The 20,227-nt window shown below is 41.0% G+C and overlaps 1 protein-coding gene across 1 annotated transcript in view; it reads left to right on the top strand.

The window, feature by feature from the left end:
- Positions 1-20,227, top strand: part of pth1r.S (parathyroid hormone 1 receptor S homeolog) — a 186,983-nt gene that overhangs the window by 2,580 nt on the left and 164,176 nt on the right. The window lies entirely within an intron of this gene.

Consider the following 20,227-nt stretch of genomic DNA (forward strand, 5'->3'; position numbering starts at 1 on the left):
TAGATAGATAGATAGATAGATGATAGATAGATAGATAGATGGATAGATAGATAGATAGAAAGATGATAGATAGATTGATGGTAGATAGATAGATAGATGATAGATAGATGGATTGATAGATGGATAGATAGATGGATAGATAGATAGATGGATAGATGGATAGATGGATAGATGGATAGATGGATAGATGGATGGATAGATGGATAGATGGATAGATGGATAGATAGATAGATAGATAGATAGATAGATAGATAGATAGATGGATAGATGACAGATAGCTAGATGATAGAGAGATAGAGAGATAGATAGATAGATAGATGATAGATAGATAGATAGATAGATAGATAGATAGATAGATAGATAGATAGATAGATGATAGATAGATTGATGGTAGATAGATAGATAGATGATAGATAGATGAATTGATAGATGGATAGATGATAGATAGATGGATAGATGGATAGATGGATAGATGGATAGATGGATAGATGGATAGATGGATAGATGGTTAGATGGATAGATGGATAGATGGATAGATGGATAGATGGATAGATGGATAGATGGATGGATGGATGGATGGATGGATGGATAGATGGATAGATGGATAGATGGATAGATAGATAGATAGATAGATAGATGAATGATAGATAGATAGATGGATAGATGGATAGATGGATAGATGGATAGATGGATAGATGGATAGATGGATAGATGGATGGATAGATGGATAGATGGATAGATGGATAGATAGATTGGATAGATAGATAGATGATTGATAGAATGATAGATGATAGATAGATGGATAGATGGATAGATAGATGATAGATAGATAGATAGGATAGATGATAGATAGATGGAATAGATAGATAGATAGATAGATATGGATAGGATAGATGGATAGATAGATAGATAGATAGATAGATAGATAGATGATAGATAGATGATAGATATAGATAGATAGATGGATAGATGGATAGATAGATTCGATAGAATATGATAGATAGATAGATATATAGATAGATAGATACGAGATAGATATGATAGATATGATAGATAGGATAGATATGATAGATATGATTAGAGTATGATAGATAGATAGATAGATAGATGAATGATAGATAGATAGATAGATAGATAGATAGATAGATAGATAGATGAATGATAGATAGATAGATAGATAGATAGATGAATGATAGATAGATAGATAGATAATAGATAGATAGATAGATAGATAGATAGATGATAGATAGATAGACAGCTGACAGCTAGAAAGGGAGATAAATAGATAGAAGCTGTATAAGAGATAATAGATGTATAACAGATATGTGCAAAGTCAGTGGAAAGATAACAGGAGAGATAACAAGACTGATGAGGCTGATAAACAGAGAGATAAATAGAAAAACAGATAAGTAGAAAACATCCCTGTGGTATCTATAGCCTTGTGAATCATTTGTACTCTAATGGTAAATGTATCCAGTTCTCCACTGAAAACTCCAGCTCCATGTGAGTCTTTATTCTCCCTCGAAGGAATCCCCCTCTGCACTGTAACTATCTCCTGTCTGAACTCTGTGAGACCGGGAATAAAGTCCATACAGGTGACATTGTGAATGAATCATATACACACTCTGTATCTTTCCCATGTCTCCTACTTCCCCTAACTCTCTGCTCTCTCTCATTATCTTCACCTTGAGCCATAATTGAGCCTTTCTTTATGGCACCGACCCAACGACTTCTGCTTTTATGGGAGGTTGTAAAAAAAACTGTATTTTGATTTTCCATCATTTGGGCTTGTGACAACTCAGGGTCACATGTGGCTCAGTTAATGATCAACTGCAGAGAAAGAGAAAATGCCAGTGTTTTGATAAGGGAGGTGTAATTAAAAGATTAAAAAGTCATTACTTATTATTATCCTTTATTTATATAGCCATGATATTTACTGAGCTTTACACTATCACTGTGTGCCGGGAGTCTTACTTTAGCATTTACTATAGGATTGATATGAAATTTACCTCCTACTTCCCAGAGACTATTATCCACTGTTACTATACGCACCATCTCTCCCTACTATAACCTGCTATCCCACAGTCCATTCCACTATACCTGCTATCCCACAGTCACATCCCTTCCCAGAGACTATTATCCACTGTTACTATAGACACCATCTCTCCCTACTATACCTGCTATCCCACAGTCACACTCCCTTCCCAGAGACTATTATCCACTGTTACTATAGGCACCATCTCTCCTACTATACCTGTTATCCCACAGTCACACTCCCTTCCCAGAGGCTATTATCCCACTGTTACTATAGACACCATCTCTCCCTACTATACCTGCTATCCCACAGTCACACTCCCTTCCCAGAGACTATTATCCACTGTTACTATAGGCACCATCTCTCCCTACTATACCTGCTATCCCACAGTCACACTCCCTTCCAGAGACTATTATCCACTGTTACTATAGACACCATCTCTCCCTACTATACCTGCTATCCCACAGTCACACTCCCTTCCCAGAGACTATTATCCACTGTTACTATAGACAACCATCTCTCCCTACTTATACCTGCTATCCCACAGTCACACTTCCCTTCCCAGAGACTATTATCCACTGTTACTATAGGCACCATCTCTCCCTACTATACCTGCTATCCCACAGTCACACTCCCTTCCCAGAGACTATTATCCACTGTTACTATAGGACACCATCTCTCCCTACTATACCTGCTATCCCACAGTCACACTCCCTTCCCAGAGACTATTATCCACTGTTACTATAGGCACCATCTCTCCCTACTATACCTGCTATCCCACAGTCACACTCCCTTCCCAGAGACTATTATCCACTGTTACTATAGAACCATCTCTCCCTACTATACCTGCTATCCCACAGTCACACTCCCTTCCCAGAGACATTATCCACTGTTACTATAGCACCATCTCTCCCTACTATACCTGCTATCCCACAGTCACACTCCCTTCCCAGAGACTATTATCCACTGTTACTATAGGCACCATCTCTCCCTACTATACCTGCTATCCCACAGTCACACTCCCTTCCCAGAGACTATTATCCACTGTTACTATAGGCACATCTCTCCCTACTATACCTGCTATCCCACAGTCACACTCCCTTCCCAGAGACTATTATTCCACTGTTACTATAGGCACCATCTCTCCCTACTATACCTGCTATCCCACAGTCACACTCCCTTTCCCAGAGACTATTATCCACTGTTACTATAGACACCATCTCTCCCTACTATACCTGCTATCCCACAGTCACACTCCCTTCCCAGAGACTATTATTCCACTGTTACTATAGGCACCATCTCTCCCTACTATACCTGCTATCCCACAGTCACACTCCATTCCCAGAGACTATTATCCCACTGTTACTATAGACACCATCTCTCCCTACTATACCTGCTATCCCACAGTCACACTCCCTTCCCAGAGACTATTATCCACTGTTACTATAGGCACCATCTCTCCCTACTATACCTGCTATCCCACAGTCACACTCCCTTCCCAGAGACTATTATCCACTGTTACTATAGGCACCATCTCTCCCTACTATACCTGCTATCCCACAGTCACACTCCCTTCCCAGAGACTATTATCCACTGTTACTATAGGCACCATCTCTCCCTACTATACCTGCTATCCCACAGTCACACTCCCTTCCCAGAGACTATTATCCACTGTTACTATAGACACCATCTCTCCCTACTATACCTGCTATCCCACAGTCACACTCCCTTCCCAGAGACTATTATTCCACTGTTACTATAGGCACCATCTCTCCCTACTATACCTGCTATCCCACAGTCACACTCCCTTCCCAGAGACTATTATCCACTGTTACTATAGGCACATCTCTCCCTACTATACCTGCTATCCCACAGTCACACTCCCTTCCCAGAGACTATTATCCACTGTTACTATAGACACCATCTCTCCCTACTATACCTGCTATCCCACAGTCACACTCCCTTCCCAGAGACTATTATCCACTGTTACTATAGGCACATCTCTCCCTACTATACCTGCTATCCCACAGTCACACTCCCTTCCCAGAGACTATTATTCCACTGTTACTATAGGCACCATCTCTCCCTACTATACCTGCTATCCCACAGTCACACTCCCTTCCCAGAGACTATTATCCACTGTTACTATAGACACCATCTCTCCCTACTATACCTGCTATCCCACAGTCACACTCCCTTCCCAGAGACTATTATCCACTGTTACTTTTATATCTGATATCCCACCAGGTATAGTAGAGATATGGTATTTATGTATACGTATAACACAGTAACAGTGAGTCAGATTTTATTATAAGTCTGTTCCTCCAAACTCTTGTTGGTTTTGGTCATTTTGGTAATGGTTGGGGGGTTATATCTCTCTCGCATGTTCAATTCTATGACTGGTGGAATCGTTAATGTTCCAAACAAGAAGTTTAGAGGATTATTATATATAGTATATAGAGGATTATATAAAACATTGTACTTAACGTTTCCTGAGCTGTTTCTTATTTTCCCATTAGAAATGCGCGACAGGCAGGAGGGATAAGTGTCGCTAATCAGAGAGAACATGGGGGGCCCCTCTTCTAATCAGAACAGATAATTAACTCCGAGAGGCACAAGCCCCAGTCTTTATTCACTGCCTTTTCCAACCTGACACTCGGGTGCTGGGAGTCTGGGACTTGAGAACTTGTTGTTTAACCCCTAATGCTTTTAATGGTTTAACCGTGAGATCTGAAACAGACTTTAGCCTGCTACAAACTATAACTCCCAGTATCCTCAGCTCAACAAGCAGCAGAATTACTATATTTACTATTAATATTACTTGTATCACTTGATCTGACACTTTGATGCCCCCGCTATTGGATCTGCAAGTAGTTAGCCACTCCCTCTCTCCTCTCACGCACCCCCAGTGGTGATCTTCCATTACCTCTAACTGTCACATTCCATATGTAACCCCCCAGTCACTGCACCCGAACCTTGTGTCTCTCTTGTCCACCCAGTGCAATTCTTGTTACATTCACTGAGCATGGCCTAAAATCTCCCAAATTTTCATTTAAAGGGATACTGTCATGGGAAAAAAAACATTTTCAAAATGAATCAGTTAATAGTGCTGCTCCAGCAGAATTTTGCACTGAAATCCATTTCTTAAAAGAGCAAACAGAATTTTTTATATTTAATTTTGAAATCTGACATGGGGCTAGACATATTGTCAATTTCCCAGCTACCCCAAGTCATGTGATTTGTGCTCTGATAAACTTCAATCACTCTTTACTGCTGTACTGCAAGTTGGAGTGATATCACATCCACTCCCTTTTCCCCCCAGCAGCCAAACAAAAGAACAATGGGAAGGTAACCAGATAGCAGCTCCCTAACACAAGATAACAGCTGCCTGGTAGATCTAAGAACAACACTCAATAGTAAAAACCCATGTCCCACTGAGACACATTCAGTTACATTGAGAAGGAAAAACAGCAGCCTGCCAGAAAGCATTTCTCTCCTAAAGTGCAGGCACAAGTCACATGACCAGGGGCAGCTGGGAAATTGACAAAATGTCTAGCCCCATGTCAGATTTCAAAATTGAATATAAAAAAATCTGTTTGCTCTTTTGAGAAACGGATTTCAGTGCAGAATACTGCTGGAGTAGCTCTATTAACTGATGTGTTTTGAAAAAAACATGTTTTCCCATGACAGGATCCCTTTAATAATATTAGCAAGTTCGCACCTCTCCAATCTGACATTTAGTCCGTGTTTGGCCCTTTACACCTTGTGCCAGTGCATCCAATAAACAAATACATAGAGGAGTCTGTACCTGTTGAAAGTGGGGTGCAGTGGCGTAACTAGATGTTGCTGGGCCCCACATTAAATAAATTTTAGGGCCCCCAACATATCCAGTGTTTGTCCTGTTTTACCAATATATGTTCAAATTGCTCATCAAGGAGAGCCTCATGGGCCCCCTGTACCTCCTGGGCCCCCCTGCACCTGCAGGGTCTGCTTCCTCTGTAGTTACGCCCCTGGTGGGGTGCTCCCAATATTTATTTAATTAATTATTTAATATTTCAGGTCTTGTACAGACCTTGAGCGGTTACTCAAGATCTGTCCTAGTCCTAGTATGGCAGGGAATGGGTTACACAGAGAGATTTTTGCTGTAATCTGCCATTAATAGAAGGTTGGGTTGTATAAATAGTGAGCGGCTGATTTCTGAAGCCTGGAGAGACTCGAGTGCTCAATAGAGCAAAGTTCTGTTGCCCAGTTACCCACAATACATGGGGGAATGGAAACCAGTTAACAGAATTAAAGTGACGACCAATTGCAAATTGTTTAAGACTATTACCTGTCGACATGATGTTGAGCTAAAAGGAGTTGTTCACCTTTACATTAACCGTTAGTCTGATGTAGACAGTGATATTCTGAGACTATTTGCAATTGGTTTTCATTTTTTATTATTTCCGGTTTTTGAGTTATTTAAATGTTTATGCAGCAGCTTACTAGTTTGCGGTTTCAGCAATCTGGTTGCTAGAGTTCCAATTCCCCTAGCAACCATGCATTGATTTGAATAAGAGACTGGAATATGAATAGGAGAGGAGCTGCCTAGAAAGTAGCAATCGCAATACATTTGAAGCTTTACAGAGCATTCGTTCTATAGATGGGGTCAGTGACCCCCATTTGAAAGGTGGAAAGAATAAGAAGAAAAAGGCAAATAATTTAAAGGACAAGGAAAGCTACGGAGGCATTTTATTGCGAATAGATTAGCTGCAATAGTGCAAGCTGGAATGCTATATTTATTCTGTTTTAAAAGCTCTTGAAGCTCTGTAATTTTATAGGATAGCAGCTGCCATATTACCTGGTGTGACATCACTTCCTGCCTGAGTCTCTCCCTGCTGACTCATAGCTCTGGGCTCAGATTACAGCAGGGGGAGAGAGAAGCAAACTGAGCATGCTCAAGCCCTAGCCCTGGAGGTTTAAGCTGAAAACAGTTAGTCTGATACAGAAGCCCATGAGTACACAATAGAAGGAAAAAAATGTGCTGTTTCTTTTGACAGAGGACTCAGAGCAGCATTGAGGGATTACTGGTGTATTTATATAGACCTTTCTGATAAGGCTTACTTACTTTTAACCTTTCCTTCTCCTTTAAAACCACTAAAAAATAAATAATAAAGACCAATTGGAAAGTTGCTTAGAATTGGCCATTCTATAGCATACTAAAAATGAACCGAAAGTTGAACCACCCCTTTAACTTCCCCTTTAAAACACTTTTAGGAATGGCTTCGGCATCCTCCCGACAACTAATATCAACCGATGCTGTTTATTTGAGCAAATCAGATCATTTCCTAATGGTTATTCAGCCCCACAGGGAATATGATTGGGGAGAAAACTCTATATACTGTACCTTTACAGCCCTGGTCAGAACTTAAAGCTATAGACTACCTTTTTGCCTTGGTGATTGGGTTATTCAGACCAGAGGCGGAGCAGCAGTACATTATAACCACAGTGAGTAGAGCATCACCTGCTGGTGGATGGAGGTATTGCACCCTTGGGTTATTGAGGGTTGAGCAAGGTCATTGCAGGACCCCGGAATCTGTATGAAAAATATTCTAGGTCTGGAAGGTTTGGCTGGACTTGTCTCTGCTCATTGTGGGTTTAATTCCTGCTTTATTTTACAGAGAATAAGTCAGCTACACCCCGAGGGCTGAGAGGAAGGAATTGGCCGCTTCCAGCACCCCATAAATCCCAAATCAGCTCATTCGCCTGCTATATATTTTTATTATTGTGCAGTGAAGCCAATTACTTTTTTACTTCATTAGCTACAGCTGGAGACTCAGGTTATAACTAAAGGGATCCCAAGACTTTCCTTAAACTGCTCGTACATTCAGAGATCACTGAAGTGGGAAATGTCGGGCACCCAACTGTCAGTGTGAGGAGAATACGGGCAGTCGGATCTTGGACCACATCAACCAATCAATGCGGCTCTTGATCTGACGGGATTTTTTTTAGCTTTTTTAGTTAAAGGTATGGGACCTGTTATCCAAAATGCTCAGGACCTGGGGTTTTCCGGATAAAGGATCTTTCTGTAATATGGATTTTCATTCATTAAGTCTACTAGAAAATCATGTAAACATTAAATAATCCCAATAGGCTGGTTTTGCTTCCAATAAGGATTAATTATATCTTAGTTGGGATCAAGTAGAAATTGCTGTTTTATTATTAAGGAGAAAATAATATATATTAAAAATCAGTTTTTAAAATGTGGATTAATTGGATAAAACTTATGGGAGACGACCTTTCCGTAATTTGAAGCTTTCTGGATAATGGGTTTAGGGAAAAATGTATCCTGTATCTGTATTTGCCTCCTTCTTCTGACTGTTTCCAGCTTTCAAATAGGGGTCACTGACCCCCCGTCTAAGAAACAAATACTCTGGAAGGCAACAAATTTAATGCTGAATTGTGCTTAGTACAGGGAATACCTATGCTGCCATAGTTTTATGGGATCTCTCTGTACAGACTATGAGCAAACTTAGGGACTGTTCCTGCTGAATTGTGCTTAGTACAGAGGAATACCTATGCTGCCATAGTTTTATGGGATCTCTCTGTACAGACTATGAGCAAACTTAGGGGACTGTTCCGGCTGAATTGTGCTTAGTACAGGGAATTACCTATGCTGCCATAGTTTTATGGGATCTCTCTGTATAGACTATGAGCAAACTTAGGGGCTGTTCCTGCTGAATTGTGCTTAGTACAGGGAATACCTATGCTGCCATAGTTTTATGGGATCTCTCTGTACAGACTATGAGCAAACTTAGGGGCTGTTCCTGCTGAATTGTGCTTAGTACAGGGAAATACCTATGCTGCCATAGTTTTATGGGATCTCTCTGTACAGACTATGAGCAAACTTAGGGGCTGTTCCTGCTGAATTGTGCTTAGTACAGGGAATACCTATGCTGCCATAGTTTTATGGGATCTCTCTGTACAGACTATGAGCAAACTTAGGGGACTGTTCCTGCTGAATTGTGCTTAGTACAGGGAATACCTATGCTGCCATAGTTTTATGGGATCTCTCTGTACAGAAAAGGTGACACTTTCAGCTCCTGATATAAAACATAATAATAACAACAGCAAAAACGTGTATATATTGATTTTTTCCTTCTTCATGTTGGTGCTGTGACGTCACATAGAGAGAGAGATACAAATGGAATGTTAATTGTACCTGTGTGGGCCCCTGGTCTAAGGTTTTTTGGGTGGCCCCTGGTGTCCCAGTCCGACACTGGGGGTCCCCAACCACCAGGACGCTGGTTGTGCCCAACTGGGCCGCCTCTGGTCCCCGCTGCAGTCTATAATAGCTCTAAAGACAACAAAAACGTCCCCAATTACCTGCAATCCCATGTCAACAGAGGTGCGAAGCCCAGGAAGCTTTCTACTGATCGCAACAAGGACCAAAATAATGTTTGGACAGGTTTTTTTTTTTTTGATAAGCCTGAAATGCGCTCCCCCCGTTCTCATAAAAATGACTTTGCTTGAAACTGGTCCTTGGTGCAAAAAAGGTTTTGTGTCTCGCGGGGCCCCTCACTACAGCACCCCCTTTATCCTCCTGATGGGAGCACTGATTTAGGCAGATATAAACTATAGACACTTACATATTCCCCCAATCTATTCATTTCCATGTGGCTGTGTCTCAATAGAGAACAAATAGGTATCTTCTCCCACAGGCTGGACACAGACAGGCCTCAGGCAATCACATCTCTAAAATAACTTTGGCTTAAAATACTCCAAATTCCCAGATGCAGAGCCATTTAGAGGGAAGATGTCACAGTATTCTTTGTCACCCTGACATTTTCTGCTGGGAAGTATGGTGGCCCGGAGGACTGACGCCTGGACCGTGTGTGGGAAAGAATTCCAGCTGTAGAGTTCTATTCTCCCACTAGGCCAATGGTGCTGCGCAGAGCAGGGGAACATTACACAGCAGAACTAGAGGGTCCAGGGAAAAATACTGTTATTAATTCATGGCTGAAAATATCACTTTTAACACTGTACATCCCACCTATTGTGAAAAACAGCACTAACATTATGTATCATCCCTCTAATGTAATAGATACTTCTCTCCTGGGTTTGTCTTTTATCTGTGATAGTGGCATGGGAAGAGCAGAGGGGTTCAGCATGGAAAATGTTATGAAAGTATAAATAAAGTATATTTACTTCTATCAACCATACAGCTGTATTGTATATCTGTAACCTTGTTATGAGCTAAGGGGGCCCAGTCTGAAGGTCAGTTAGGGGGAGATTTGGGGTGAGTGATTATTTGTGCCCTGGGCACCCCTGGAACTATAGCAGGGTGACACCCCAATGTTTCTATATATCTGTAACCTTGTTATGAGCTAAGGGGGCCCAGCCTGAAGGCCAGTTAGGGGGAGATTTGGGGTGAGTGCTTATTTGTACCCTGGGTACCCCTGGAACTATAGCAGGGTGACACCCCAATGTTTCTATATATCTGTAACCTTGTTATGAGCTAAGGGGGCCCAGTCTGAAGGTTAGTTAGGGGGAGATTTGGGGTGAGTGTTTATTTGTGCCCTGGGTACCCCTGGAACTATAGCAGGATGACTGTTACCCCAATGTTTCTATATATCTGTAACCTTGTTATGAGCTAAGGGGGCCCAGTCTGAAGGTCAGTTAGGGGGAGATTTGGGGTGAGTGTTTATTTGTACCCTGGGTACCCCTGGAACTATAGCAGGGTGACACCCCAATGTTTCTATATATCTGTAACCTTGTTATGAGCTAAGGGGGCCCAGTCTGAAGGTCAGTTAGGGGGAGATTTGGGGTGAGTGCTTATTTGTACCCTGGGTACCCCTGGAACTATAGCAGGGTGACTGTTACCCCAATGTTTCTATATATCTGTAACATTGTTATGAGCTAAGGGGGCCCAGTCTGAATTCCAGTTAGGAGGAGATTTGGGGTGAGTGCTTATTTGTACCATGGGTACCCCTGGAACTATAGCAGGGTGACACCCCAATGTTTCTATATATCTGTAACCTTGTCATGAGCTAAGGGGGCCCAGTCTGAAGGCCAGTTAGGAGGAGATTTGGGGTGAGTGCGTATTTGTACCCTGGGTACCCCTGGAACTATAGCAGGGTGACTGTTACCCCAATGTTTCTATATATCTGTAACCTTGTTATGAGCTAAGGGGGCCCAGCCTGAAGGCCAGTTAGGGGGAGATTTGGGGTGAGTGCTTATTTGTACCCTGGGTACCCCTGGAACTATATCTGTAAACTTGTGGGGGGTACACTTGTTTATTACCCTTGATATTTATTACCAGGACCCCAACATTATGAAGAACATGGCAATGCTCTGATAAATGTATTATCTTCTTTTGATGTCATTGGGGCACGTGGCAGTTGATAGGAGCTTAAACCCAAAAGGTCCACAGACATTTCTATAACATTTTATTTGGCTATTCCATTCTTTGATTAGTTCTTTACACCAGCATTTATGTTCCGTAAACATTGAAAGATTATTTCTATCTACAATAACCAAAGTACGTGCTTGTGCGTTGATGGCCGAGCTCCCTACAAACTCCTTGTTCCCACGTGTGAAATTCCTGCCTGGAGCTGAAGGAGCCTCCCAAAGATCAGAGACGCAAGTAAACACTTGGGAGAAGCACAATAGCCGTGCTGAAGTTCTATGAAGGACATTTGTTGGAGGAAGACTGAGCAGAGAAAAGAATGCAGACCTCATATAAAACGAGGACGATCTGATATCCAGCCGTGCCAGTGCCAGGAATAGTCCTAATTCTGGGACAGATAAGGATAGATTAACCCTAATCCCTTCATCTTGAGTGTTTCTAGACGTGAGGGATAGCACCTGTCACGGTTTCGTCTTGCTCCAATTTGTTCAGGTTTTTTACTTCTCCAGTCAGAAAGATTCTTTACGAGAGTCTCAGTCAAATAGTCGCCAGGCCAATTACAATTATACACTAATCCAGAAACACTTATAGAGGCAACCAGAAATCTTTGCTTCATTAGCAGTAGATGGGATTCTCATTGGGGGTACTCCAAGGGTCGGCCATACATTATCTAAGTAACCTGTTTGCTTATAAATGTAGCCCAAGATATCCCAAAGTGATACCTATCCCAGGCTGTTACCTTTGTCCCCAAAATTGCATTTCTAGGTTTAACTGGAGGGAGGCAACTCAAAATGACCTGAATATCAGGGTTCCTATCACAGTTCCTGAGTTTCTTCGGCTCTACTAGAAATTCGGTGCACTAAAACCCCCCTAAACCCATTATGTCTTCATAAATATCGGACATCACATGACCACTGCCAGCTTTTAGAAGAGTTATTTCCGATATGTGGGGCAGTCATCTGTGGAATGTGATTTAAGTGTGCAGACAGCAATATTCCCGTTACTGGAGGCTGTATTGAGTGACAATATCAAATGCAGACAGGCGGTGAGCGTAACTGTCCTTCCTTTTTTCATGTCTCAAAGACCGGGGAATTGGTTTTCATTTGCCGTTAATGCTGTTACTTTATCGTCCATTAGAACATTCTTTTTGGCAGGGGACTTCCCAGACACAGGAGCAAGCAAAGTCTTCATGGGGTGACGGCTGACATATCATTTGATATCTGACCCAGAAAGATTTCCATTGGTTATTTGATTAACCATTGATTATCATTCAACAGTGCCTTTCCCCTGGCCCGTAGGGTGCATTTATTTATTTTCCAGGGTCTTCACTAAATTTGCCATTTTCATAAAAACCATGTAGAAGGTACTTGCTTAACCTTTCCTTTAGTATGGCTTACTGCTGGGCTTTTAAGCTTCAGGCAATATCTGGTTCTGGTGATACCCTTCTTTTGTTGATTGCAATTGGCAAAAAAACAGGGTTCATCCAAGGGTTTAGCAGGGTCTAATAAACAGGGGGAGTAGTAGGTATTCATGTTGGTATCCAAGGATGAGTCAAACAGGTCAGGATCAGAAGCAGGAAGAACAAGTTCAGATTGTATAATCAGGTCAAGTTGAAGCAGGTGGAGATAATAGAGGGTCAGACTGGGTCATAACAGGAACACAGAACCAGAACAAGGCAAGTCTTCTGGAGGATCCCAAGATAATCAGAGAAGTAGAGGAGTTGTCAGCATGAGTGTTTCCATACATATTTGGCTCACATGGGCCACCAAGACTTGAGTCACAACGAGGAGCTTCCTGGAAGCATTTTTGTTTTCCTCCATATTGTAAAAACGGTGCCTAAAGATGGCCATAGACGGTATCCGACCAAACAAGAGAATGTGTGCCCATTTGCTCTCATATATAACAGCCCTATGGGTGGTAGAAAGAAGAAAATGCAAGAGCACATGATGACAGTGACCTTGTCTTATCTTCTCAGGCCTTAAATTGTGCCAAAAATAATCTCCTCACTACAAATCTTATTGACACAGTGTTGTTTGTTTCATTTATATCCATCTTTATTTATTCACATTTACCCTTAATAATATGATGTATCCTGAAAAAACATGTCCCAGGCCCTCCGGGAAGTTCTATAACTCAATCCCAAGCTAACAGTGGAAATAACAGGAGATAACAATGGATGATTTTGGAGCTCAAGCGCAGTTGAAGTTGCTTTTGACCCCTGTTATTTACCAAGTAACAACGCTAATGAAATAAATAAATCACTGGTACTTTCTAGATTCAGATAAGAACTGCTCAGTCATCTAAGGCTTTAAGGGCTGAATTAGAAGTCCCGTAGCAATATATTATAGGTGCTCACAAACTTTGAGGAAAGAAACCTGGTTTTCAAAGATATATAGTCAAGACTTCATTTAGGACTCCATATGGTTATCTTTGCTACTGGGCCCCCATCAGACACTGGCTTTGATTCTCCTATTATAACATCACACAGGGATATCAGTAGCTGGGACTTTTGGATGGTTTTGTTGTATTCTCTGGGCTCCAGAGTGGAAGAGTGAATAATTAAATAATAAACTTAATACCCTTAATAAGCCACCAAGCCATACATGCTGCTAGTCAGGTCATCAGCTTGCTGGTGGTCTCTGGAATGGAATATAACAGGTGGCATGTTTGAGTGTGTTCTGGCTGGGACGCACACATGTTCTTCTTGTGGTGGCCACAAAGTTAATTTCATCTTGAGTAGTGAACGGCTCTACCAAGCAGCCTACCTAAAGTATTGAGCGACCGCCTAATTATGTAGCCACTACAAGAGAGGAGCAACCTATAAACCTCCTTAACTTGTGCTCAGTACTGCAAAACGAGCAAGCAGAACCTAAAAACCCAACTCTACATGGGACATCACCAGGAAAAAAAACCTCACGGTAGCTACAATTAACCAGTTTTCCTTATGAAAAGTATTGTGAAAACTTGCTTAATGAGAAGCCATGACCAAGATTTCAACCTGGTTCCCTCGTAGTCAAGAGTATCTGAGTTTATTATAGATAGAAGGAAAAATGTTGGAGGCTAACTCTTCTTGCTGTTTCTTCACGCTGTTTACACTGCAAATAATTCACTGTACAATATAAAATGTCATTCCTGAACCAGCAAGTTTATTTAGTTGTAATATTGGTGTGTAGGTGCATCTCAGGTCATTTTGCCTGGTCATGTGATTTCAGAAAGAGCCAGCACTTTAGGATGGAACTGCTTTCTGGCAGGCTGTTGTTTCTCCTACTCAATGTAACTGAATGTGTCCCAGTGGGACCTGGATTTTACTATTGACTAGTGATGGGCAAATTTCTCCTGTTTCATTTCGCCAAAAAATGTGTGGGAAAATCGTGAAATCAGAAAGTTTCACAAAAAATTTGTGAAAATCAGACATTTTCACGAAAAATCATGAAAATCGGAAATTGACGCCTACATCCAAGCTGAAGATAAAGTCAATGGGCATCCGAAAAGTGTTGATTTTTCGTGGGAGATTCGCAAATCTACTTGCCTCTGGCGAAAATCGGAAATTTGCATCAAATTCATGCCAAGCGAATTTATACACCCATCACTACTATTGAGTGCTGTTCTTAGATCTGCCAGGCAGCTGTTATCTTGTGTTCCCATTGTTCTGTTGTTAGGCTGCTGGGGGGGAGGGCTGGGGGTGATATCACTCCAAATTGCAGTACAGCAGTAAAAAGTGACTGAAGTTTATTAGAGCACAAGACACATGACTGGGGGCAGCTGGGAAACTGACAATATATCTAACCCCATGTCAGATTTTAAAATTAAATTTAAAAAAATCTGTTTGCTCTTTTGAGAAACAGATTTCAGTGCAGAATTCTGCTGGAGCAAAACTATTAACTGATGTGTTTTGAAAAAAACATTTTCATGGCAGTATCCCTTTAAGATAAAATTCCTGCAAAAATATTTGTAATAGAAGCTTCAAAACAGGCAACGTTTTCCTGTCGCCTCCTCTGCTGCATAAAGTGCCTCCGACATTCGATTCTTATTTTGTGTTTAATGGGAACCATTGCAAATACGGCACAAATAATTCAACGAGATACATTTGGTGATGAACGTTACGGTGGTGGGAAACGCTCCTGGCGATTTCTTTTTTTTCTTAATTTCCCCCTATTAATACATGGAATTAACAGCTGCGCTTTGCAGACTGTAACCAGGAGTTTAGGGCAATAAAAAAAAAAGAAGAAAAATACACAGTGGGTGTTTGTTTTCGTCAGTGCACACGCACTAAAAATGTCAGATAAATATGTATGCTCTGCGTATATCCACCGTTACATATAAAAATGTGGCAGGCATACATGATAGAAGACTACACAGGTTCTATGTTCTAACACATTGTGGCATTTATGGCGGTGACCTCAGATGATCTGATCTGACCACAGCCCAGCTGAATGCTTTTTATTATGAGCCATACATGTTGGGATCCTGGGATGCAGAACAGCAAGGAAACTCCTGATCCGTATTCAGATTCAGATACCCCGGGCCTGGCACGTTTGGTGTGTGTGTTGTTATAGCTGCCAGAACACTTTGGCGTAATAAGAAATAAATAAGAGAGCCGGAAGAGATCCGGGCCTGGGAATTCATGCAAAATTTGCAAAGTGAAGGTCATGTGCAAGGAAGCACACATTCAAGCAAACCCTAATGCAAATAAGTTTTTTTTTAAGGGGTTCATTGTAATTAGTAGTGATGGGCCAGGCGCGAATTCATGCACATAAAAATTGGCGCGCGTCAAAATCATTCGGATGGCCATTGACTTTAATGCATTCGGACAAAATAGGCGAGCGTATAAAAATTGTCGCGGGCGACGTAATGGACGCGAGTCAAAATTATTTTGACGCTCATTGACTTCAATGCGTTCTGCGAATTTTTTGCCATTTAAATTCACGAATTTTTCGGTGAAGCGGAACGGGACAAATTCGCCCATCACTAATAATTAGGAATTTATCCTTCGACAAGACTTTATTGCTTTTGGAACCCTAGTGTTCCTTTGGTAGAGGAATCTCAGTTTCCCTAGAGCTACTAAACTTGGAGTCAATTTTAAATAAATGATTAAAATAGGCTATTGGAGAAGATAAAATGAAAGGGAGAGGAGAAGCAAAAGAAGAGAGGAACTTCCAGTTCCAGTAGGGGACAAAGCTATTGGATAGATTTTCAGATTCATTCTGCAGTGACAGAATCTGTCTCTAGGGGGCCTTAGAACAAACCATTGGTCTGAAATCCCTAAAGCAGCACACAGACACACAGGTGATCGAAATGGGTCATAGGTTCTTCGGTCAACAAAAGTACCTATGGAAAAAAGGCGCTTGCGAGAGGATATGATTACACTTACAAGTACATTAGAGGACATTATAGACAAATATATCACTCCAACTTGCAGTTGCGCCGTGACTGAAGTTTATCAGAGCACAAGTCACATGACTGGTGGAACCTGGGAAACTGACAATATGTCTGATTTCAAAATTAAATATTGAAACATCTGTTTGCTCTTTTGAAAAATGGATTTCAGTGCAGAATTCTGCTGGAGCAGCACTATAAGTTTAGGATATTTACTTTATTTGGGGGGGGGGCAGGATTTCCTATGCATTGAATTCTTTCTTTACAATCCATGTAAGGATTGACAGCCTCCCCTGGATTTCTGCTCAGTTTAAATAAAGGCAAAATATAGTCATATAAAACTCTCCCCACACCCACCTCAATAATCCCATGAAGCTGTGTGGATTTATGTTGCATATTTTAATAAACTTAAAATTCTATGAATACTTTGCATTGCTTTTCTCAGTTTTTCCTAAAGGCACAATGCACCTTGCCTCTATATAATACTTATTATAATCCATACAAAATGAGGGTATAGATTATTGTACTCAGGTAACACTCCAACTTGCAGTTGCGCAGTAAAGAGTGATGAAGTTTAACAGAGCACAAGTCACATGACTGGGGGAACCTGGGAAACTGACAATATGTCAGATTTCAAAATTAAATATAAAAACATCAGTTTGCTCTTTTGAAAAACAGATTTCAGTGCAGAATTCTGCTGGAGCAGCACTATTACCTGATGCATTTTGGAAAAAAAACATGTTTTCTCATGAGAGTATCACTTTAAGCAGGACATGTAATGATGAATGCTAATATTCTATCTATATGGATGAACCATTTTTGGTTTGGGCAGATAGAGCATATCAGTAGGGGGCCATACTGCAGCCCATCGCATGCCACACATATTCATGACTCTTGTAGGGATGCACCGAATCCAGGATTCGGTTCGGGATTCGACCAGGATTCGGCCGAATCCTTCTGCCCCGCCGAACCGAATCCAAATCCTAATTTAAATATGCAAATTAGGGGTGGGGAGGGAAATAAAGGAAGTAAAAAAATGTTTCCCCTTCCCACCACTAATTTGCATATGCAAATTAGGATTCAGTTCGGTATTCGGCTGAATCTTTCGCGAAGGATTCAGAGGTTCGCCCGAATCCAAAATAGTGGATTCGGTGCATCCCTATATTTTAATAAAATTTAAATTTTAGAAATACCACATTGCTTTTCTCAGTTTTTCCTAAAGGCACAATGCACATTGCCTCTATATAATGCTTATTATAATCCATACAAAATGATCATTATACGTAGGTAACACTCCAACTTGCAGTTGGGAGTGATGGAAGTTTATCCATCACTCCCAAGTCAAGTCACATGACTGGGGGCACCTGGGAAACTGACAATATGCCAGATTTCAACATTAAATATTAAGACATCCTTTGCTCTTTTGAATAACGGATTTCAGGGCAGAATTCTGCTGGAGCAGCACTATTAACTGATGCATTTGGAAATCCCTTTAAAGGGGGACATGTAATGATGAATGCTAATATTCTATCCATATGGATTATCAAGACAACATAAACCATTTCCAGTTTGGTCAGATATAGCGTATCAGTAGGGAGTCATACTGCAGCCCATCGCATGTCACACATAAAATAAAAAACATGACTCTTGTCGGACATGTATCAATGTACCATTCCGAGTTACAGCTGATTTAAACCACGGAGCTGGTTCATATCCATGTATATCCACAGCGCAGAAATGTAAAGAATTTATATTTATAAATCCCACCAACATACACAGGGATGGGAGACCCTTGAATTTGCATCACAATATAAGTCACGGAGGAAGTCAAAGATAAAGGGCTTGTCAGGGACAATAATATCATAAAAACTCGGCTTTGCTTTATCTATTGTTAGTAGAATTATTAAACTTCTTTGAAATATATTGTTACAGCCAATATCCATGGGCCTTCGGAGAGAGAAAGCTCTGAGCTCCTTCTTATCCCCCAGTATTAGATGTAGGGGTTCAATGATAACAAAGAGGTAAATCCACCTGCCTCTAAGCCAACAATGCGAGCATTATAATAAAACCCACCTGCCGTAAAGGTTCCTCCGGGACCTTGGATTTAGACCTCGTTAATATTAATCACTTGTATTTATGATGCTCCACTGGAAATGACTAAGGGATTATAAGTAAAATATAGGATATACTTTATTTGGGGGGGAGGGGCAAGATATAGTAATATAAAATTCTCCCCCCCCCACTTCAATAATCCCATGAAGCTGTGTGGATTTATGTTGCATATTTTAATAAAATTTAAATTTTATAAATACCTTGCATTGCTTTTCTCAGTTTTTCCTAAAGGCACAATGCAGCTTGCTTATTATAATCCATACAAAATGAGAGTATAGATCATTATAAGCAGGTAACATTCCCTTTCTGTATGTATATGGGTTAGAGCTGCCATTGTACAATAAAAGACCAAGTTTTGCTTTAATATTTACATTTATGTGTAGCCGGGAAGGAAAGCACAGCCAAATGGAGCACATGCACAAAACAGTAGGATTTTATCATTTAATCCGAGCTGCAGTTTTTCGTGCCAAACCATCGTGCAGGCCTATAATAATCTTCTGTTTTGTGTAGAAGAGCTGATAGAAACAGTATGAACTCCATTGGAAAGTTCCAATAAAAACAGGGACTATAAATAGCTAATAATCCAGACTTGATGGTGTTGTTCCCAGCAAGAAGGGCATGTGTAGGGAGGTGTAGCATTAACCCAAGGCTTATTGGTTTTATATCCAGAATTGACTCTCATCTTGACTCTCATAGATAAGGAATAGCTTCTTCTATACCTGCCATGAAAGGTGCAGAGCTGTTGGATAGACTCTGATGTGTATGAGCAAGGTCAATGGCGGGCAGCTCAAGGCCAGATTCAGAATCAAAAGGCCATGGTCAAATTAAAAGACAATAGGGAAAATAGTGAAAAACCAAAGGGCAGACCACTGTTGGGAACACCAGTAATGTAACTACTGTATATCCCTATGTGGACTAGACTGGAGTAGTTCTTGTGTCCCTATGTGGGCCAGTTACATAGTAAATTACACAGTTACAAAGTGAAGTTGGGTTGGAAAAAGACCATTAAGTTCAACCCCTCCAAACATCCCTTATCAACCTTGTAAGTGCTTTTTCTCCCGAGAGAGCAACCCCAATGTTGACAGTCTACCCTCATAGTTGCACGTCCCTGCACTCTCTCCAGTTCATTTATATGCTTCTGGAGCCTAAAACTGCACTGAATACATGAAGTGAGGTCTTACCAGAGACCTATATGTGGCAAAATAATGTTTTGTATTCCTCAATCAATGCCCTTTTTATGCAATACAGATATTTATTTGCTTTATTTGCCACTGTCTGGCCCTGCCTTAAAGTTCCACAGTTTTTCATCCACAAAA

Source organism: Xenopus laevis, chromosome 6S (genome assembly GCF_017654675.1).
Source record: "Xenopus laevis strain J_2021 chromosome 6S, Xenopus_laevis_v10.1, whole genome shotgun sequence".
NCBI lineage: Eukaryota > Metazoa > Chordata > Amphibia > Anura > Pipidae > Xenopus > Xenopus laevis.